General features: G+C 43.5%; 1 protein-coding gene across 1 annotated transcript in view; it reads right to left on the bottom strand.

Annotated features, from left to right (window-relative positions):
- Positions 1-23,257, bottom strand: part of wscd2 (WSC domain containing 2) — a 128,352-nt gene that overhangs the window by 83,599 nt on the left and 21,496 nt on the right.

The raw sequence follows: 23,257 nt of genomic DNA on the forward strand, positions 1-23,257 counted from the left end.
GTGGTGCAAATTTGGTGAGAATGAAGTAGTTTTGAAGTAATTCTTCAAAGCCTATATAAAGGGAAATCTTAATCCAGAATCTGGAATCAGCTCCAGGTGACCTTGAAAAATTCAATGGAGTCTTCCATGCCCTAATATATATCTGTGTGGAAAATTTAGTCAAAATCCATGCAGTAGTTTTGATGTAATCCTGCTAACAGTAATCCTTCAAAGCCTATTGTTGTGTGGGCCGCCGAAGAGGAGGTACGGCTGGTCCACCACCAGATGGCGCCCTGCCATGCTAGCACCTTTGGGCCTCTGGAGGGCGCACTGGCCTTTTGTGGTACTCCTGGAGGTGCACCTGGAGGCTATCATCAGCTGTGGTCCAAAAACCTGGGAAGAACACTCTGCCGAGTTATCAGCTTACCCGACAGGTAAACTCTCTCAGCTGTTTTGTGCCGTTCGCACATTTATTGCTACTGAAGTCTTTGCAGTCGTGACCTTTGTATACTTGCAGCTTGGAGCTGGGTTAGTGGAAGTTTGGAGGAGCTGGCGTTTCCACTCCTCACTTTCCTAATTTCTAAGTATTACTACTGGTACTGCACGTTATCAGTTTTCCTGCTCTCTGGGAGTTGTTGGATTTTTCCTTCAGGAGAAAACTGTGTTTTTGCTGACTGTTTGCTGGGTGTACCCACACCCACACTTAACCTGTTTTTGCTACTGCCAGCAAACAGCCTCGAGCGGTGGCCACCTGGGGAACCAGGACTTGGCGGTTCTGGGGTACTGCAGACCTACATCGGGTCCCGGCTCTTCTCTGGATAGGCGTCTCCTACCCTCGGGCCTGCCCATGTGTCACTTCGTGTTTGATTGGACTCTGCATAATTTGGATCTGTGTTGCACTTTGCATAATAAATTGTTATTTATTGATATCCTATTGACCATTCATTTACGCCCCCCCAACGTGGGTCCGTTTCATTCACTTTCCTAACAGGATGATTCGGCCACGTCATGGACTTCGAGGGGCGTTTACTACCTAATGAACGACCAATGGAAATGCAAGGTGCGCAGGATCCACCAGGTGGGCCGTTGGGTGAGCTGCACCACATTCTGTCTAACCTCACTGCTCGGTTGGATTTGTTAACCAAGCAGAACGCTCACCTCAGCCGAAGGATGGAGGCTCTCACCGCGCAGATTGAGACGCGCGTCAGGCGCGGCTGCAGCCGGTCCCCCTCCAGTGGACCTGCCGCTAAATAGAGGAAGTCCAGGGGTCGTTCAGAGGTCTCCCCCCTCACCACCCGAAGCTTACATTAGTCCCCCGGAACCGTACGGGGGTTGTGTCGAGATGTGCACGGACTTCTTGATGCAGTACGCGCTCGTTTTTTCACAACGGCCCATGATGTATGTGTCAGACCATAGCCGGGTAGCTTATGTGATCAATTTGCTTCGGGGCAAGGCTCGCGCCTGGGCTACGGCGCTCTGGGAGCAAGACTCGCAGCTCCTTTCAACTTACACTGGGTTTATTAGGGAGTTTCGACAGGTGTTTGATCATCCCAATAGAGGCGAGTCTGCTTCAAATATGCTGCTGTCGATGAGACAGGGGCGGTGGAGTGCTGCTGATTATGCAATCGACTTCGGTGTTGCGGCAGCAAGGGCCGGTTGGAATTCAGTATCACTCTGCGCCGCCTTTGTAAATGGGCTGTCTCCGGCCCTAAAGGAGCATCTGGTGGCTAAGGATCAGCCGCGGGATTTAGATGGGCTTATCGATCTAGTTATTCGTCTAGATAATCGGTTACAGGAATACAAGCGGGAGTGAGACGAAGGGCGTGGCCGGGTGCGCGCTGTCCCTCTCCCTTCCAGGTCTGAAGTAGCGCTGTCCTCTCCCCGCTCCAAAGCCAGGGCTTTCCGCGTGGCACCAGCTCCCCCTGCTGACGAAGCTATGGACACGAGCAGGGCTAAAGTGAAATCAAAGGACAGACAAAGGAGGCTGGCCTGTGGAGAGTGTTTTTACTGCAGCTCGAGTGAGCATGTTCAGAAAGACTGCCCCAAATGGTTAAACTCCAACGCTCGCCCTTAGAGAATGGGTTAAAGGTGAGCCATACTAATCACACGGGCGTTCCACGGAAATGCGCACAACTCCCAGTCACAATCCTCTGTGGGGATTTAACCCTTACCACTCCAGCACTGATCGACACCGGATCAGAAGGTAACATACTGGACAGTAGGTGGGCTAAGGCTGTAGGGCTCCCTCTGGTGGCCGTTCCTTCACCATTAGATGGCACCCTACTGCCAGAAATCACACACCAGACACAGCCTTTAACCTTGGTTGTCTCTGGGAATCACAGGGAGGAGATTATGTTCTTTGTGACACCTTCAACCTCCAGGATAATTTTGGGCTTTCCATGGATGGTAAAGCACAATCCCCGGATTGACTGGCCGTCTGGGGTTGTGGCTCAATGGAGCGAAACCTGCCACCGGGAGTGTTTGAGATCTTCGGTGCCACCTGGTGATGAAGTTAAAGAGGAGGTCAGAGTTCCCCCCAATCTCATGGAGGTGTCGGCTGAGTATCATGACCTTGCTGACGTCTTCAGCAAGGATCTGGCACTCACCCTGCCCCCGCATCGACCGTATGATTGTGCCATTGATTTGGTTCCAGGTGCTGAGTACCCGTCCAGCAGACTGTACAATCTCTCATGTCCTGAACGCGACTCAATGGAGACCTACATCTGGGACTCTTTAGCTGCCAGGCTAATCCGGAATTCTTCATCCCCGTTAGGTGCAGGTTTCTTTTTTGTGGGCAAGAAGGACAGCGGTCTCCGTCCATGCATTGATTATAGAGGGCTGAACGAGATTACGGTTCACAACAGATTCCCGTTACCTCTATTGGATTCAGTGTTCACGCCCCTGCATGGAGCCAAAATTTTCACCAAACTGGATCTTAGGAATGCCTATCATCTAGTTCGGATCAGGAAGGGAGATGAGTGGAAGGCGGCATTTAACACCCCCTTAGGTCACTTTGAGTACCTGGTCATGCCGTTCGGCCTCACCAACGCCCCCGCCACATTCCAAGCCTTGGTAAACAACGTTCTGTGGGATTTCCTGCACCTATTTGTCTTCGTTTACCTAGACAACATCCTCATCTTCTCTCAGGATCCGAGACCCATGTCAGGCATGTCCGTCAGGTCCTTCAGCGGTTATTGGAGAACCGGTTGTTTGTGAAGGCAGAGAAGTGCGAGTTCCATCGCACCTCTCTGTCCTTCTTGGGGTTCATAATCTCCTCCAACTCCGTTGCACCGGATCCGGCTAAGGTAGCTGCGGTGAGAGATTGGCCCCAACCGACGAACCATAGGAAGCTTCAACCTTTCCTAGGGTTTGCTAATTTCTACAGGAGGTTCATTAAGGGGGGCAGCACGGTGGATTAGTGGTTAGCACTGTTGCCTCACAGCGAGAAGGTCATGGGTTCGATTCCCGTGGCCTTTCTGTGTGGAGTTTGCATGTTCTCCCTGTGTTTGCGTGGGTTTCCTCCGGGTGCTCCGGTTTCCTCCCACATCCAAAGACATGCGGGTTAGGTGGATTGGACTCTTTAAAAAATTGTCCGTGGGTGTGTGTGTGGGTGTGTCTGTGTTTGTTTGTCTATACCCCGCCTCACGCTCTATGACTGCTGGGATAGGCTCCAGCCCCCCGCGACCCTTAATTGGACTAAGCGGTAGAAGATAGATGGATGGATGGATGGTTCATTAAGGGCTATAGTCAGGTAGCAAGCCCCCTTACAGCCCTGACCTCCACCAAAGTCCCCTTCACCTGGTCGGATCGGTGTGAAGCCGCGTTTAGGGAGTTGAAACACCGGTTTTCGACTGCACCAGTTCTGGTGCAGCCCGATCCTTACCGCCAGTTTATAGTTGAAGTGGATGCCTCTGACTCAGGGATAGGAGCCGTGTTGTCCCAGAGCAGGGAGCCCGATGGTGTTCTCCACCCTTGTGCTTACTTCTCCCGCAGGTTGACCCCCGCTGAACGGAACTATGACGTTGGCAATCGGGAACTCCTGGCAGTGAAAGAGGCCCTTGAGGAGTGGAGGCATCTGTTGGAGGGAGCTGTGGTCCCGTTTGTGGTTCTCACCGACCACCGGAATCTGGAGTACATACAGACCGCCAAGCGGCTAAACCCCAGGCAGGCCCGGTGGTCATTGTTTTTTGGTCGCTTCAACTTTTCAATCACCTATCACCCCGGGACTAAGAACATCCAGTCTGACGCCTTGTCCCGGGTGCATGAAGAGGACTCAAGGAACAGGCTGTCGGACCCACTGGACACCATCCTACCGGAGTCCACTATTGTAGGTACCCTTACGTGGGACATGGAGGGAGTAGTCAGGGAGGCCCTGACCCGACAACCGGATCCAGGAGGAGGACCCACCAACAGGCTGTACGTGCCACCAGGTGCTAGGACTGCCGTGTTGGACTTCTGTCACAGTTCCAAGCTCTCCTGTCATCCAGGGGTGCGAAGGACCGTGGCAGTGGTCCGGCAGCGGTTCTGGTGGCCGTCAGTCAAAGCGGACACTTGGGAGTACATCCGGGCCTGCACCACCTGCGCCAGGGGCAAGGCAGCACATCAGGCGGAGAAGGGGCTTCTCCAGCCTTTGCCCGTACCTCGTTGCCCCTGGTCCCACATAGGCCTGGATTTCGTCACAGGCCTCCCTGCGTCCCAGGGGAAGACTGTTGTTTTGACAATAGTGGACCGGTTTTCTAAGGCGGCCCACTTTGTGGCCCTCCCGAAGCTTCCAACGGCCCAGGAGACAGCAGACCTCCTGGTCTACCACGTCGTGCGTCTGCATGGTATCCCCACGGACATCGTCTCAGACCGTGGTCCTCAGTTCTCCTCGCAGGTCTGGAAGTGCTTTTGCAAGGAGCTGGGGGCCACAGTGAGCCTGTCATCCGGGTACCACCCTCAGACTAACGGTCAAGCGGAGCGGGCTAACCAGGATCTAGAACAAGCCCTCCGATGTGTCACATGTGCGCACCCAATGGCCTGGAGCCAACACCTGGCCTGGATCGAGTACGCACATAATAGCCAAGTATCATCCTCAACCGGCCTCTCCCCGTTTGAGGTCTGCCTTGGGTATCAACCCCCGCTATTTCCAGCAGTCGAGGGAGAGGTCGAGGTGCCCTCGGTCCAGGCCCACCTCAGGAGATGCCGTCGGGTGTGGAAGAGAGCCCACTCTGCTCTCCTGAAAGCCCAGACACGGGCTAAGGACCATGCGGATCGTCGAAGAGCCCCGGCCCCTGCTTACCAGCCAGGGCAGGAGGTTTGGCTATCCACCAAAAACATCCCTCTACACATGGACTCCCCGAAACTGACTGACCGTTTCATTGGACCCTACAGGATCATCAAGGTGATCAGCCCCGCCGCGGAGAAGCTCCAACTCCCTGCTTCACTGCGGATTCACCCAGTGTTCCATGTCTCACGCATCAAGCTGTACCACACCTCAGCCCTCTGCTCCCCTTGACCGGCACCGCCTCCTGCCCGGATCATCGATGGAGAACCAGCCTGGACGGTGAAGAAACTCCTCGATGTTTGACGGAGGGGTCGGGGTTACCAATATCTGGTAGACTGGGAGGGATATGGCCCAGAGGAACGCTCCTGGGTGAAGCAGAGCTACATTCTGGACCCCATCCTCCTAGCGGACTTCTACCAGGAGCAACCAGACAAGCCGGGGCGGGCGCCAGGAGGCATCCGTTGGGGGGGGGGTCCTGTTGTGTGGGCCACCGAAGAGGAGGTACAGCTGGCCCACCACCAGATGGCGCCCTGCCATGCTAGCACCTTTGGGCCTCTGGAGGGCGCACTGGCCTTTTCTGGTACTCCTGGAGGCGCACCTGGAGGCTGTCATCAGCTGTGGTCCATCATTATCACACTTACCATAAAAGCCTGGGAAGAACACTCTGCCGAGTTATCAGCTTACCCGACAGGTAAACTCTCTCAGCCGTTTTGTGCCGTTCGCACATTTATTGCTATTGAAGTCTTTGCAGTCGTGACCTTTGTATACTTGCAGCTTGGAGCTGGGTTAGTGGAAATTTGGAGGAGCTGGCGTTTCCACTCCTCACTTTCCTAATTTCAAAGTATTACTACTGGTACTGCATGTTCTCAGTTTTCCTGCTCTCTGGGAGTTGTTGGATTTTTCCTTCAGGAGAAAACTGTGTTTTTGACCAGACCTCTGGCTGGCGGTGGAACATCGTGGGTCCCGGCTCTTCTCTGGATAGGCGTCTCCTACCCTCGGGCCTGCCCACGTGTCACTTCGTGTTTGATTGGACTCTGCATAATTTGGATCTGTGTTGCACTTTGCATAATAAATTGTTATTTATTGGATATCCTATTGACCGTTCATTTACGCCCCCCCTAACGTGGGTCCATTTCATTCACTTTCCTAACACCTATATAAAGTGATCATTAGACCAGAGAATTTGTTTCACCTGGCCTGAGAGTCCTTCAGGTGCCTTTTGCAAACTCCATGCAGATTGTCATGTGCCTTTTACCAAGGAGTGGCTTCCTTCAGGCCACGCTATAAAACAGGTCTAATTGGTGTGTTGCTGCAGAGATAATTGTCCTTCTGGAAGGTTCTCCTCTCCCCACAGAGGAATGCTGGAGCTCTGACAGAGTGACCATCAGGTTCTTGGTCACCTCCCTGACTGAGGCCCTTTTCCCTCGATCGCTAAGTTCAGACAGACAGACTCTAGGAAGAATCCTGGTGGATCTGAACTTCTTCCATATTCAGAATATGGAGGCTACTGTGCTCATTGGGACCTTCAAAGCAGCAGAAATGTTTCTGTACCGTTCCCCAGATTTTTGCCTTGAGACAATCCTGTCTCGGAGGTCAAGAGACAATTCCTTTGACTTCATTCTTGGTTTGTGCTCTGACATGCACTGTCAACTGTGGGACCTTATATGTAGACAGGTGTGTGTTTTCCAAATCATGTCCAATCAACTGAATTTACCCCAGGTGGACTCCAATCAAGCAGTAGAAACATCTCAAGGATGATCAGTGGAAACAGGATGCACCTGAGTTCAATTTTGTTCTTCATGGCAAAGGCTGTGAATACTTGTGTGCGATTTCTTAAGGGTTTTTTAAAAATTTTAATAAATTTGTATTTAACTTGTAACTTGTATTTCTTAATAATTGATGTAAATAAAGTCTGAGACATCTTGCGTGACTTGAAAATGTTCATATATCCATCCCCTGACTTGTCTTAAGAAAACTGGTAATAAAGCTGGTTATTTACTGGTATCATACCAAAGTGTTCCATTATTTATGCAATCCATCATTTTGGCTTTTATATTTTTAATTAATTTATATAAAGCTGTAGAGATTTGCTTTTGGTTTGAGATTTAGGAAAGTAATTTAAATTTTTTTATTTTTTGTGGGTGTTTTTTGTATTTGAAATGGCATAAACACATTAAAATGTGTGAAATATCAAGTGTTTCAATACTTTTGGAGGGCACTGTATACTTGAGCATTTGTTAAGTTTGCATTATTGAAAGCTGGGGAAAAGAGGATTACAAAAGCTACTAATGATGTTGTCTGGAGTAAAGGAGTGATCCTGCTGACTGCACCACATGGTGTATTCTCTTCAGACAATGTAAGCTTGGATAAATGTGTGGACTGCCCAGAGCAGAAATGGTTACTGAAGCTAAAAATTAGTATAATAAGAAAAAAGAACCAACAATTTTGATCATCGATTAATCATTGAAGAAATTTATTAATACTACAAGCAACATACCTTCTACTGCATGTTTACTGACTGTAGCCTGTAAACAGTAGTTAAAATCATGTTATCAAAATTCCTGAACTGTCCAGCAGGGGTCAGTGTTCAGGACATCTTTATTTTGATACAGACTCTGGAACAGTTAAAAACATGGATATTGTGAAGATTTTGAAATATTGCCAAGCAGTATTGCAACTATTTTACATTTTTGCCAAATATTTCATCAAACATTTATGGCACTCTGTGTTGTGCCTGACAGAAACTCCTCCAAGGAGTGGGAGCACAAATATATTCATGTGGAAATACTGATACAAAAACATGAAAATACTTTTTTGTTAATTCACGTCTGGCTCAGATTTGTGTGTTTATGGAAATAGATTTGTGAATGCAGTGGCCTATAATTCTTTAATAGTGTTTCAACACTGTTTTTGCAATTTGTGGGAAATGTGTGAATTTGTACCTTGAAAAAAAAGAAAAAAAAGAAAAGAAAGCAATTATTGAGCAAAAATGAGTTTTGGCACCATACGGACACCATAGCGCCAATTTTGTGCTAGAACATGTACACCAGTGATGCCAAATGGCACATCTTTATTTATTTATTTATTTATTTGTTTGTTTGTTTTTCAGTTTGTACAATAATTTCAAGTCTTTTTGCAAGGAGCCAGGTTGTGTTCCTGAAATAGCCATATTCAAAAATTTTGAATTTGAAATCAAATTCTGTGTATACCTAAATACTGTAATGTTTTTAATCATCCTTTTTGAACCTGAGCACCATTAAACTTTGATAACCAGAGAAAGAGAATTATGACATCATACATTTGTGGCATCACAAAGGCAGGGGTGGTGGCCAAATGGTTAAGTGCACTTGTTTCCAGTGCAGATGTTTCCTGCTTCAACTGAATGTTGTGGGTGATGTGGGCTCAGGGAAAAAGGGCCTGATTGCAGGGATGATCCAGCAGATTCTTTATATTAAAACCAGCTACTGATTACATCAGCCAAATATTTAATAAACCAGACTATGCATGTGATTTAAGTCACAGGCAAATTCTTTTTTACATTATTTTTTAAACTTGTCTAGAAGATAGTTTGATATTTTGTGACCTTTATTGCTTTCTCACCTGTAGCCCAAAGCTCCATGTTTTTGTTTTCAGTCTGAGAAAATGAACACTAACATGATTAGAAGCAGCCTTTATGAAGCACTGTGAAAGAAAGTGAGAAGAAAAGAAATTAAATTCTACTCAACATCATAATCATCATCATATTGTGCTTATGACGTGAACTCACAGAATGACAAACGGCTGTTTACATGTTTGTCACAAATAAACACACCTACACACACAGACATGCTGGATGATCTGTGTGCATGCGGCTGAGTGCGTTCATTTCAGGAAGATGAAAAGCGCATTGGGTGCTCAGTAATCATGAATTACAAAAATGTGCACTGAGCCATGTGCTGCAAAAGCTTCAACTAAATCTGCCAGAAAAGGTCGAACAGCACCAGAGGCCTGATGTCAACTTATCCTTTCCAATTCTATGTGAACCTCACCAGAGTTCTTGTTGCTCAGTGAGCACATTTTTTTTTTTTTTTTCATATTGATACAAGCAACATATGTGCTAGTGCACATGCAGACCCCAAACTTGCTGCAGTATTTGAAAATATGGAAAATTAAATTGATAAATGATATGATATGGATGCATGTTCCTGAACCGTCCAGCAGGTGCCAGTGTTCAGGATGTCTTCCTTTTTATGTGGACTATGCGAGAGCATTCTGAAACACGTGTTGCAAATGTTTCAAAACCGTGCAAACCAGTGTTTCAGGTTTGCAGCATCGACAGAAGGTTTTGGTATCGTACCCAAACATACATTCTATCCGTTCTTTTTTAATATGTTCCCATTCTGTACTATACCAGGATTCATGTTTTTCCCTGTGTTTCATATCAATCAATCAATCAATCAATTTTTTATATAGCGCCAAATCACAACAAACAGTTGCCCCAAGGCGCTTTATATTGTAAGGCAAGGCCATACAATAATTATGTAAAACCCCAATGGTCAAAATGACCCCCTGTGAGCAAGCACTTGGCTACAGTGGGAAGGAAAAACTCCCTTTTAACAGGAAGAAACCTCCAGCAGAACCAGGCTCAGGGAGGGGCAGTCTTCTGCTGGGACTGGTTGGGGCTGAGGGAGAGAACCAGGAAAAAGACATGCTGTGGAGGGGAGCAGAGATCAATCACTAATGATTAAATGCAGAGTGGTGCATACAGAGCAAAAACAGAAAGAAACAGTGCATCATGGGAACCCCCCAGCAGTCTACGTCTATAGCAGCATAACTAAGGGATGGTTCAGGGTCACCTGATCCAGCCCTAACTATAAGCTTTAGCAAAAAGGAAAGTTTTAAGCCTAATCTTAAAAGTAGAGAGGGTGTCTGTCTCCCTGATCTGAATTGGGAGCTGGTTCCACAGGAGAGGAGCCTGAAAGCTGAAGGCTCTGCCTCCCATTCTACTCTTACAAACCCTAGGAACTACAAGTAAGCCTGCAGTCTGAGAGCGAAGCGCTCTATTGGGGTGATATGGTACTACGAGGTCCCTAAGATAAGATGGGACCTGATTATTCAAAACCTTATAAGTAAGAAGAAGAATTTTAAATTCTATTCTAGAATTAACAGGAAGCCAATGAAGAGAGGCCAATATGGGGGAGATATGCTCTCTCCTTCTAGTCCACGTTAGTACTCTAGCTGCAGCATTTTGAATTAACTGAAGGCTTTTTAGGGAACTTTTAGGACAACCTGATAATAATGAATTACAATAGTCCAGCCTACAGGAAATATATGCATGAATTAGTTTTTCAGCATCACTCTGAGACAAGACCTTTCTGATTTTAGAGATATTGCGTAAATGCAAAAAAGCAGTCCTACATATTTGTTTAATATGCGCTTTGAATGACATATCTTAAATATGAGCAAACACTTAAGGGAAAGCGACACATCCAGAAAGCGGCAGACACATCCTTGGAATATTACATATTGGCAAAATAAAGTTGCACTTTCAAAACTGTGCTGCATCAATGTTAAGTATTTAATCCTCATTATGAACTCATAATTTGGTGAGTTATTGCCTACCCAAGCTGGCTGGGATGTATTCGCCCACGCACTGACTCACTCACTCATCTGTACTTTTTCTGTACAGGTCCAACACAGAGAATACAATACGCTGCATTTATTATTGTGTGCCTCTTTTGTAGGTGCACTCATTTTTGTTCATCTTCATGCATGTCAGACACTTCATATTGACAACGTATGTAACCAGGAAGTAAACAAGCCCATTAGATTTGGAGAATTCCGTACCTAAATTTCCATGCTTATCAGACCGTTAGGTCATTCATTGACTACTCAGCTGGAAGAAGCCAGTAACTAAACTGTACAATTTTACATTGACACTGTCATATAAACCTTGGCGGGTCATTTTTAGACTGCTGTGAGATTTAAGAGATCTGTCTAAAACCTTAGTGAATAAAAACTGCAGAATAAGTGAATCATACAAGCATGGTAGCATCCCTTCAGTCATATAATTAAGCCAGACTCTTTTTATTATTGCGGTTTATGGAGCTGCTGAACTCAAAAGAGACTAAAATGTCTGCTTGGGCTTTGTGAACTAAAAGAATTTTATGTGCAGCTGAAATGCAAATCCTAAAAATGTGTTCAGAAATGTGGAAGCAGTACTGTCGTTGTTCAAGTCGTTTTTTATTTCCTTCAATTACTGAAAGCCTGTGTTAAAACTTTGCAGGATCCCTTCGGTGTCTCCCTTTAGTCCCCTCTTGGGGTCATCACAGCACATCAGAGATGGATCTGCATGTTAATTTGGCACAAATTTTATACCAGATGCCATTCCTAACGCAACTCCACATAACATGCACAATGTCGGCGCGGGTCTTAAACTTGGAAGGGCATCATGCAGCCCACAGGGTAGCTGAAATATCCTGCTTGAAAATAAATTGGTCTTAGGCAGAATAACTTCAATAAACTAAATAGAACATAACCTCATTAATAATTGTAATTAAAATAACTTGTGCCAAAGCTATACATGCATATTGGGTAGATCTACTACCTTGCTAAACTTCAGCCAAATTGGTCAAGAACTGAGCGAGAAGAAGCATTTTTTTTGTTTTTGTAATTAATTACCAAAATACTTCATTAATAATGGCAATTTGGGTAAAATAGTCCAAACTGGTGAAGAACTGAAGTCATCGTCTAATATATATACAGTATGTTCAGAATAATAGTAGTGTTATGTGACTAAAAAGATTAATCCAGGTTTTGAGTATATTTCTTATTGTTACATGGGAAACAAGGTACCAGTAGATTCGGTAGATTCTCACAAATCCAACAAGACCAAGCATTCATGATATGCACACTCTTAAGGCTATGAAATTGGGCTATTAGTAAAAAAAAAAGTAGAAAAGGGGGTGTTCACATTAATAGTAGTGTGGCATTCAGTCAGTCAGTTTGTCAGTTTTGTGGAACAAACAGGTGTAACTCAGGTGTCCCCTATTTAAGGATGAAGCCAGCACCTGTTGAACATGCTTTTCTCTTTGAAAGCCTGAGGAAAATGGGACGTTCAAGACATTCTTCAGAAAAACAGCGTAGTTTGATTAAAAAGTTGATTAGAGAGGGGAAAACTTATACGCAGGTGCAAAAAAACTATAGGCTGTTCATCTACAATGATCTCCAATGCTTTAAAATGGACAAAAAAAAAACCAGAGAAGCTTGGAAGAAAATGGAAAACAACCATCAAAATGGATAGAAGAATAACCAGAATGGCAAAGGCTCACCCATTGATGAGCTCCAGGACGACCAAAGACAGTCTGGAGTTACCTGAAAGTGCTGAGACAGTTAGAAGACGCCTGTGTGAAGCTAATTTATTTGCAAGAATCCCCCGCAAAGTCCCTCTGTTAAATAAAAGACATGTGCAGAAGAGGTTACAATTTGCCAAAGAACACGTCAACTGGCCTAAAGACAAATGGAGGAATATTTTGTGGACTGATGAGAGTAAAATTGTTCTTTTTGGGTCCAAGGACCGCAGACAGTTTGTGAGACGACCCCCAAACTCTGAATTCAAGCCACAGTTCACAGTGAAGACAGTGAAGCATGGTGGTGCAAGCATCATGATATGGGCATGTTTCTCCTACTATGGTGTTGGGCCTATATATCACATACCAGGTATCATGGATCAGTTTGGATATGTCAAAATACTTGAAGAGGTCATGTTGACTTATGCTGAAGAGGACATGCCCTTGAAATGGGTGTTTCAACAAGACAATGACCCCAAGCACACTAGTAAATGACCAAAATCTTGGTTCCAAACCAACAAAATTAATGCCTCGCAGATTTGAAGAAATCATGAAAAACTGTGTTTATACAACTAAATACTAGTTGAGTGATTCACAGGATTGCTAAAAAAGCAGTTTGAACATAATAGTTTTGAGTTTGTAACGTCAACAGCAGATGCTACTATTATTGTGAACACCCCCTTTTCTACTTTTTTTTTTACTAATAGCCCAATTTCATAGCCTTAAGAGTGTGCATATCATGAATGCTTGGTCTTGTTGGATTTGTGAGAATCTACTGAATCTACTGGTACCTTGTTTCCCATGTAACAATAAGAAATATACTCAAAACCTGGATTAATCTTTTTAGTCACATAGCACTACTATTATATGGTATAACTCACAAACTCGCAGCTTAAAGCAGATAACCCGTAAGTTGGAGAAGAAATGGCGTCTCACTAATTTAGAAGAGCTTCACTTAGCCTGGTAAAAGAGTCTGTTGCTCTATAAAAAGGCCCTCCGTAAAGCTAGGACATCTTACTACTCATCACTAATTGAAGAAAATAAGAACAACCCCAGGTTTCTTTTCAGCACTGTAGCCAGGCTGACAAAGAGTCAGAGCTCTATTGAGCCGAGTATTCCTTTAACTTTAACTAGTAATGACTTCATGACTTTCTTTGCTAATAAAATTTTAACTATTAGAGAAAAAATTACTCATAACCATCCCAAAGACATATCGTTCTCTTTGGCTGCTTTCAGTGATTCCGGTATTTGGTTAGACTCTTCCTCTCTGATTGTTCTGTCTGAGTTATTTTCATTAGTTACTTCCTCCAAACCATCAACATGTCTATTAGACCCCATTCCTACCAGGCTGCTCAAGGAAGCCCTACCATTAATTAATGCTTCAATCTTAAATATGATCAATCTGTCTTTATTAGTTGGCTATGTACCACAGGCTTTTAAGGTGGCAGTAATTAAACCATTACTTAAAAAGCCATCACTTGACCCTGCTATCTTAGCTAATTATAGGCCAATCTCCAACCTTCCTTTTCTCTCAAAAATTCTTGAAAGGGTAGTTGTAAAACAGCTAACTGATCATCTGCAGAGGAATGGTCTATTTGAAGAGTTTCATTCAGGGTTTAGAATTCATCATAGTACAGAAACAGCATTAGTGAAGGTTACAAATGACCTTCTTATGGCCTCAGACAGTGGACTCATCTCTGTGCTTGTTCTGTTAGACCTCAGTGCTGCCTTTGATACTGTTGACCATAAAATTTTATTACAGAGATTGGAGCATGCCATAGGTATTAAAGGCACTGCGCTGCAGTGGTTTGAATCATATTTATCTAATAGATTACAATTTGTTCATGTAAATGGGGAATCTTCTTCACAGACTAAGGTTAATTATGGAGTTCCACAAGGTTCTGTGCTAGGACCAATTTTATTCACTTTATACATGCTTCCCTTAGGCAGTATTATTAGACAGCATTGCTTAAATTTTCATTGTTACGCAGATGATACTCAGCTTTATCTATCCATGAAGCCAGAGGACACAGTCCAATTAGCTAAACTGCAGGAATGTCTTACAGACATAAAGACATGGATGACCTCTAATTTCCTGCTTTTAAACTCAGATAAAACTGAAGTTATTGTACTTGGCCCCACAAATCTTAGAAACATGGTGTCTAACCAGATCCTTACTCTGGATGGCATTACCCTGACCTCTAGTAATACTGTGAGAAATTTTGGAGTCATTTTTGATCAGGATATGTCATTCAATGCGCATATTAAACAAATATGTAGGACTGCTTTTTTGCATTTGCGCAATATCTGTAAAATTAGAAAGGTCTTGTCTCAGAGTGATGCTGAAAAACTAATTCATGCATTTATTTCCTCTAGGCTGGACTATTGTAATTCATTATTATCAGGTTGTCCTAAAAGTTCCCTGAAAAGCCTTCAGTTAGCCTGCAGCTAGAGTACTGACAGGGACTAGAAGGACAGAGCATATTTCACCCATATTGGCCTCTCTTCATTGGCTTCCTGTTAATTCCAGAATAGAATTTAAAATTTTTCTTCTTACTTATAAGGTTTTGAATAATCAGGTCCCATCTTATCTTAGGGACCTCGTAGTACCATATCACCCCAATAGAGCGCTTCGCTCTCAGACTGCAGGCTTACTTGTAGTTCCTAGGGTTTGTAAGAGTCGAATGGGAGGCAGAGCCTTCAGCTTTCAGGCTCCTCTCCTGTGGAACCAGCTCCCAATTCAGATCAGGGAGACAGACACCCTCTCTACTTTTAAGATTAGGCTTAAAACTTTCCTTTTTGCTAAAGCTTATAGTTAGGGCTGGATCAGGTGACCCTGAACCATCCCTTAGTTATGCTGCTATAGACGTAGACTGCTGGGGGGTTCCCATGATGCACTGTTTCTTTCTCTTTTTGCTCTGTATGCACCACTCTGCATTTAATCATTAGTGATCGATCTCTGCTCCCCTCCACAGCATGTCTTTTTCCTGGTTCTCTCCCTCAGCCCCAACCAGTCCCAGCAGAAGACTGCCCCTCCCTGAGCCTGGTTCTGCTGGAGGTTTCTTCCTGTTAAAAGGGAGTTTTTCCTTCCCACTGTAGCCAAGTGCTTGCTCACAGGGGGTCGTTTTGACCGTTGGGGTTTTACATAATTATTGTATGGCCTTGCCTTATAATATAAAGCGCCTTGGGGCAACTGTTTGTTGTGATTTGGCGCTATATAAAAAAAATTGATTGATTGATTGATTGATCTTATCTTAGGGACCTCATAGTACCATATCATCCCAATAGAGAGCTTCACTCTCAGACTGCAGGCTTACTTGTAGTTCCTAGGATTTGTAAGAGTAGAACGAGAGGCAGAGCCTTCAGCTTTCAGGCTCCTCTCCTCTGGAACCAGATCCCAATTCGGATCAGGGAGACAGACACCCTCTGTACTTTTAAGATTAGTCTTAAAACTTTCCTTTTTGCTAAAGCTTATAGTTAGGGCTGGATCAGGTGACCCTGAACCATCCCTTAGTTATGCTGCTATAGACTTAGACTGCTGGGGGGTTCCCATGATGCACTGAGTGTTTCTTTCTCTTTTTGCTCTGTATGCACCACTCTGCATTTAATCATTAGTGATTGATCTCTGCTCTCTTCCACAGCATGTCTTTTTCCTGGTTCTCTCCCTCAGCCCCAACCAGTCCCAGCAGAAGACTGCCCCTCCCTGAGCCTGGTTCTGCTGGAGGTTTCTTCCTGTTAAAAGGGAGTTTTTCCTTCCCACTGTCGCCAAGTGCTTGCTCACAGGGGGTCGTTTTGACCGTTGGGGTTTTTCCGTAATTATTGTATGGTTTTGCCTTACTATATAAAGCGCCTTGGGGCAACTGTTTGTTGTGATTTGGCGTTATATAAATAAAACTTTTTTTACTAATAGCCCAAGAATCTACTGGTACCTTGTTTCCCATGTAACAATAAGAAATATACTCAAAACCTGGATTGATCTTTTTAGTCACATAGCACTACTATTATTCTGAACACTACTATATATATATATATATATATATATATATATATATATATATATATATATATATATATATATATATATATATATATATATATATATATATAGCGTAGAGCAGTGGTGTCCAAAGTATTCCAGAAAAGGCCGAGAGGGTGCAGGTTCCTTGCAGCTGCTGACTCCAGCAGGTGATTTCTGATTAGCATCACTTTGATCAGATGGGATGAGTTCATCACTGAAATCACGTGATGGAGTCAGCGGCTGCAAGGAAAACCTGCACCCTCTCTGGCTTTTCTGGAATACTTTGGACACCACTGGTGTAGAGCAACAGTCATGTAGGGAAAAAATAAAAACAAAAATCATCAAAGGTGATGAACAAGTGAGGGAGAAGCTTTTATTTTTTTGGTCAAATGTCACATGTGAATGATGCAGGATGACAACAATGAAGCACAGAGAGACAACAGTACTGCGCCACGGCATGAGCTCATTGGCCTGTTGGCTGGATGAACTACCACTACTACTACTACTACTACTACTACTACTACTACTACTAATAATAATAATAATAATAATGGTTCTTGTGAGAACATGCATATCATAATTGTGCTAAATGTTTGTAGGCTCATATTTAACGTGAATGTTGCATATACATATCTGTTGAGTAGTGAAGTCTAACGTTTGAGTTCTGGTGATATCTTACCTATGTATCTGTTCCGGAAACTGTCCTGCGCACCTGCAACATTTCCTGTATGTTTGTTTTGTGAATTGTTTTGTCATTTGTATCGGTAGCATGGCCCAAGCAGAGGGTCAGCCCTTTGAGTCTGGTCTGCTTGAGGTTTCTTCCTCAGAGGGAGTTTTTCCTTACCACTGTTGCTCTGGGGGTTGATAAGGTTAGACCTTACTTGTGTGAAGCGCCTCAAGGCAACCTTGTTGTGATTTGGCACTATATAAATGAAAATAATTTGAAATGTAAATTTCATGTTCCCGTCAGGGCACCCACTATATGTGGAGTAGCTAATGCAACATGAGTATCACTGTAAAGCTTGTCACATTGAAATGATCAGTACCATATGTGAAGTAAATAGTGCAGTGGATCTGTCATTATGATACATGCACAAATTGACATAGCAATGAGGCAGTCTTAGTCTTTGTTTTTGAGTTCTAGCTATAGCCCATCACTACTTAACTGTGGAAAGTTTGTATTCACATCATGGCACCTCATGTGGAGCAGCTGGTGCAACATGAGTGTGACTGAAATTTCCATACATTTGCACACTAAAAAAAAAGCATTATGTTGAGAGTTCTGGAATATCTCACCAGTGTAAAGTAGTAGAATTTTCATATTTGTCTTATTAGGACCTGAGGTGGAGTAGATGGTGCAATAATTGTAGAAATGAGGGCTTAAGATCAAGCCATGCTCAGCACCTGATTTTAACATAGGTAGGCCTGAGGATGTGCACGAGCTGATTATGTTTTGTGCAATTATGTGCAATAATTTGCATTATTCTTTGGGATTCACCTTATCTCAATGGTACTGAATGATGCAAAGTTTATATTTGCACCACCGTGCATCGAGCATATGTTGCGAAGTGACTGTTGCTATGATATTTGCATAACTTTGCATATTCATGTGAGACTCTTGGCATAAACAGTGTTGTCATTAATTGCCACAAAATGTGAAGCCAGTTGAAAATTGAGAAAGGGCCACTTCTGTAATGATAAAATGATTGTGTGCACACAGGGGAGTACTGTGGTATGCAATTAAAGATATGGAGGAGGAATGTGGAGACTCAGACTTTCTGACAGAGACCTCAGGCCTGATATGGGCTCAGAAGAACGAGCCTCAGTGCAGCAGCCTCTCCTAAGATGAATAAAATATAATGCACACATGCAATAGTGATACACTGTTACTGTGATGCAACACTGAACACTATCTCTTCATAAAAGGATGAAGAAACATGAGGACTCTGCATGTGCATGTGATTGTTTGCATCTGAGTATAAAGAGATACAGAAATAATAAGACAGGAAGGTGATGAATTGCTTTTAACAAAACTCATGGATTTTGGTTAAAGAATACACACAAGTATGTGAATACTGAAGTAGGCCATTTATATCTATTTTTACACACACACACACACACACACACACACACACACACACACACACACACACACACACACACACACACACACACACACACACACACACACACACACACACACACACACACACACACACACACACACACACAGAGCGAGCGAGCGAGATTACCAGAAAGCATACGGGAGGCTCGAGACTAGATTTGATCCTTCCACTTTGCACCTATGTGATTTTTTTTTTTTTTTTTTGCAACTCCAGAGATTTGTGTTATAGTACAATAATGTTTGTACGTACGTACGTTTGTACGTGCTGATGACTTTTTCATCATGCCTTCAGTCATATGTGTTGACATATGCAAGGTTCAACTGGTGTGGAGTGACTTTCTGGATGGCTCTGGATGGTGGTTGGGCTCCGAAACATAGACTAACTGTGTAGGAGCTTTAAATGAACAGCACATTGACTTCACAACAATTACGATGGCAAGTAAGTGTGGGTTGAACTCTTCTGTATCTCATGTATGAGCATCTGGGACCTTGCATCATTAGAGTGCAGTCTAAATTGCAACTTATGGAACCAGGGAATTCATATTCCTGGATGGAAGGGCATTTTGGTGGTTTCAAGTGGGTTATGGTAAATTTCCTATCTGAATTAATCTGGCACCAATACAACCATTGACTTACCAATACATTCTATTTCAGTGAGAGTCTAATCAACACCTTGTTGTCTTTTCAGTTATCCTGTCATTGTGAACACTGGATCATGTATGGTTGTTTAACTCTAACATTTCTGTCACTCTTGTGTTGTGTTGTGTCTTGGTAGTTTGGCGTTTGGATTACTCTATCCACAGTATAGTACAACAGTTTGAACCGATGTTCCTGGCCATACTCCCCTTTCACTTGGTCTGTTTTACACACATCCACCTTGTAGCTGTTGCTCCTATACTGGTTACATATTTTCAGAAGGATCTAATAGTCTGGGTTATATTTTGTATTTTTTATAGCGTTATTTTGGTAAAACAGGAAAGGACTTTTATTTTGAAGCCTCCGCTGCGCTGCATTCAGAACGTGACTGGAAGAAGAAGCAAGCTAGTGTGGCAATATGCATGTGATGGTCAAACAAACTAAAACAAGTTAGGCACCATAAAAAAATAATAGTTTATTATCCTTGACATCAGAAAAAAGTGATGTGGGAGGACAGATTTTTATTTATCTTCTTAGAAACAGGTACATACTTGATTTTAAACCTGTAAAATGACACATACAGCACCTGTATACCAAGTGAGCAACTGAAAATATCAGCTATTTTTTCCATGTCAAATACAGTCAGTGTACTGCATGCTTGTAGCATGATAAACATGCATACTGAGTGAGACGGCGCAACTGACTGTGTGGTTGTCAATGACAACAAGCTGCAAGTTATGGGCCCGGCACGGTAAACTTCGTCCGTCTTCGGCCAAAGCATAGTACTCGCCACCCAGCGGACATGCCAGTTCTTGCACCAGCTGTACCGCCATCAATGAAACTCGCCAAAATAAAATAAGAAAAAAAAAATGCAGGCCGATTTTGGCATGTGGGCAGGGATGACAGACTGTTTTTTTTTAATGGGGCCTTATGAACACTTTAACATGAAGAAGAGACACGTGTACTGGTATACATGATGATAAGAAGATTCCAAGATCATTTCCTTTAGTAGCATGCAGCCAATGAGGTATTTTATCTGTCTGTATTTTAATTTCATTTTATTTTACTGCTGTGTTTGCTAACATGGTGTGTATGTGTTTAATACTCTGCATTATTAGTTTTCTCAGTTCAATTTAGAGGGAAGACTTCAGTAACACGAGTAGAGGAAACCACTTGTGTCTGATCATGCTTGAAAGGAGTCACACACTTTCCTCCTCTCAGTCACATTAGTCAGCTCTCTGTATTTACCGGTCACAGTGTTAACATTCAAAGTCTCAAACCATGTTTCTAACTTTCTTCCTGTCCCACTGTTCCTGGACATGCCTCCCCCTGCTCATTCCCCTCCTTCGCCCAGTTTCCACCAGTATCCTGCTGGCCAGCAGTATCCTGGGCCTTTACTGTTCCAGTATGGAAATCCACTTAATAATGTGCATATTTGATTTGGCGCAGGTTTTACCCTGGATCTACTTCCTGAAGAAAACCTCCTCATTATTCCAGGTTTGGGACCAGCAGGAAGAGCACACTGGATTGTGAAGACTCAGTGGCTGGGTTGTTCAGCGTATCTTTCAGTTAAGCAAACTACAACATGTGCCTTTACTACATCGTCCATCACAGTTACTGGTGACAGCGATTCTGCAATCACAACTGATAGAATTATTTGTCTGCCATCAAAATGTGAATGCAGCATTATGCTGTTGACTTGCTCCCAGTCAATGTTGCCATATTTTGAAAAGAGCGCTTGTATTTTTCCTGTAAATTTGGAGGTGCTTGGAGAGAAGCACAAGATGTTAACACATTTGTACGAGATGTTTTTGTTGATGCACAAACTATAACAGTGCGTAGAATCAAGCAGATGTGCTTCATATATTTCACAAAATGTTTGGTAGTATTGCAGCTAACCAAATTTACTGACAGATGGACACTGTTTGCTTTGCTGTGGAGGCTCATGTGTGTCCTCTGCAGGAAAGTGGCTGATAAGGAACAGACTGAAGTCCTTATCCTGTCTGATTCCGCTAGAAATTAATAGAAGAAAATGCATTACTGAATCCAGCAGGTTAATGAATATAAATAGATGAGGCTGTTTTTTTACACCTGGATAAAATGATAGAAGAAACCATTACTACACAAAAAAGGACATGCTGTAAGTGAAAGAAGCATTTCCAGTTAAACAGCCCTGTGTGCACTTATTTTGTGAGAAAGACAGAAGCAGATGGTTTGTGGCGCTTGTATATGGAACAGAGGGACGTGTCTTTTCATTTGGCTACACAAGTTCATTTCAGAGCAAACTGACAAATTTCTCTAGCAAGTGCAACAACCCAATTAGGGCCCTGCACACTTAAAAAAAATGTGAAGCACAGAGGAGCCTCCACTCCTTGAGATTCTTTATCTCACACACACCAGGCCAACATAGAGTTGTGTACTGCGGCGTACCAACTATGCCGAGTTTATGCAGCCCTACATGACAATACGCTGAGGGACGCAAAGGGGTCTGTGAACTGACTTTCAGCGTAGAGTGCCAGACGGAGTGTTCCACGCAAGTCTACACAACACTGTGCTGCTGGATCTAAGTCATTGCAACACTGCGCAACTGTACACCATGGCTTTGCAATTGTACACAATGCTACGCCAGAGCAAAGAATCCTTTTAGGTTTCTTATCAGTATATACCTGCATTGCTGGATTTTATTCATCCCGCTGAACTTGCTGGCAGTGAAGCTTCAAAGCCACAGAAGAAGAAGAGGCGGGTCAAGCTTCCACGTCCGCTATAACTCCTCATGGACGGAACACCAGTGAGATGACATGTCCATGTCCAACTAGAACTTCTCACGGACCGATTGCCAGCACAAGGACATGTAGATGTCCAACTATAACTCCTCACGGACGGATTGCCAGCACAAGGACATGTAGATGTCCAACTATAACTCCTCACGAACGGATTGCCAGTGAGAGGACATATCCACGCCCAACTATAACTCCTCATGGACAGATTACATGCAATCGCCGACTGTACCTCTGCCTTCACCTCCTCAAGTTCTCTCACGATTGTGGCACATCAAATAAAGTCCATTAACTTCTGGAAATAATGTATTCTGACTTTTTCCAAGGTATCAAATTCATCTGTGTGTCCAGGCAGTCTGTACAAACAGCATCATGGAGCCAAGCTTTTCCCCCCTGCGTGCATTCCTGCCAAGCACCCCCTGTGCACAACATTTTTTTCTCCTGCACGCAATTTATGCAGCCATTCCTGCTTACTATATACGCAGCACAATGCAGTTCTATGCAGACCCGGTGTGAAAGGGCCTTTACATGCAAGTTTGTGCATTGTTAATGTGACTGCAAAAATAACAGAAAAGCTTTGTAATGAAATAACTAAAACTGTTCCTCCATGTAGTGAAACGCAAAATCTGTCAGTGGGCACTGAAACCATTTGTGACCGTCTTCCACAGCTGATTTTTGACACCCAATGATGTATATTTTTGGAGAGAAAAAAAAATCTGATACCAAATTGAGGCCTTAAAATATGTGTAATCTGTGGTAACCGTAGCTTTATAAAACATTATGAGGAATGAGGAAAGTTTTAAACTTGTTTTTAAAGTAAGTCTGACATTAGGATGCCTTGTGAGCCACAAAGTGTGAATAAACCGATGTATTTTGTGCAGATATGGGGTAATATGTTTTCAGTTACTTTACTTTTATACAGCAGACTTTGGTTTTTATGTCATTAGTGCATCTGGAAATAAATCATTTCTGCCTGAATATGGATTTGACTGACCAGTCACGAGGAAAAGAGGGTGTGGTCCCATTTTGCCGCCTCTGAAATATGAAAATTACAGTCAGATGGTCCTCAGATTGCACATTGACCGCCCTCAGATAGGTGTCCCGTCTCGACGGCGCCTGGAGGGTTTT

This window comes from Thalassophryne amazonica, chromosome 5, assembly GCF_902500255.1.
Source record: "Thalassophryne amazonica chromosome 5, fThaAma1.1, whole genome shotgun sequence".
Classification (NCBI taxonomy): Eukaryota; Metazoa; Chordata; class Actinopteri; order Batrachoidiformes; family Batrachoididae; genus Thalassophryne; species Thalassophryne amazonica.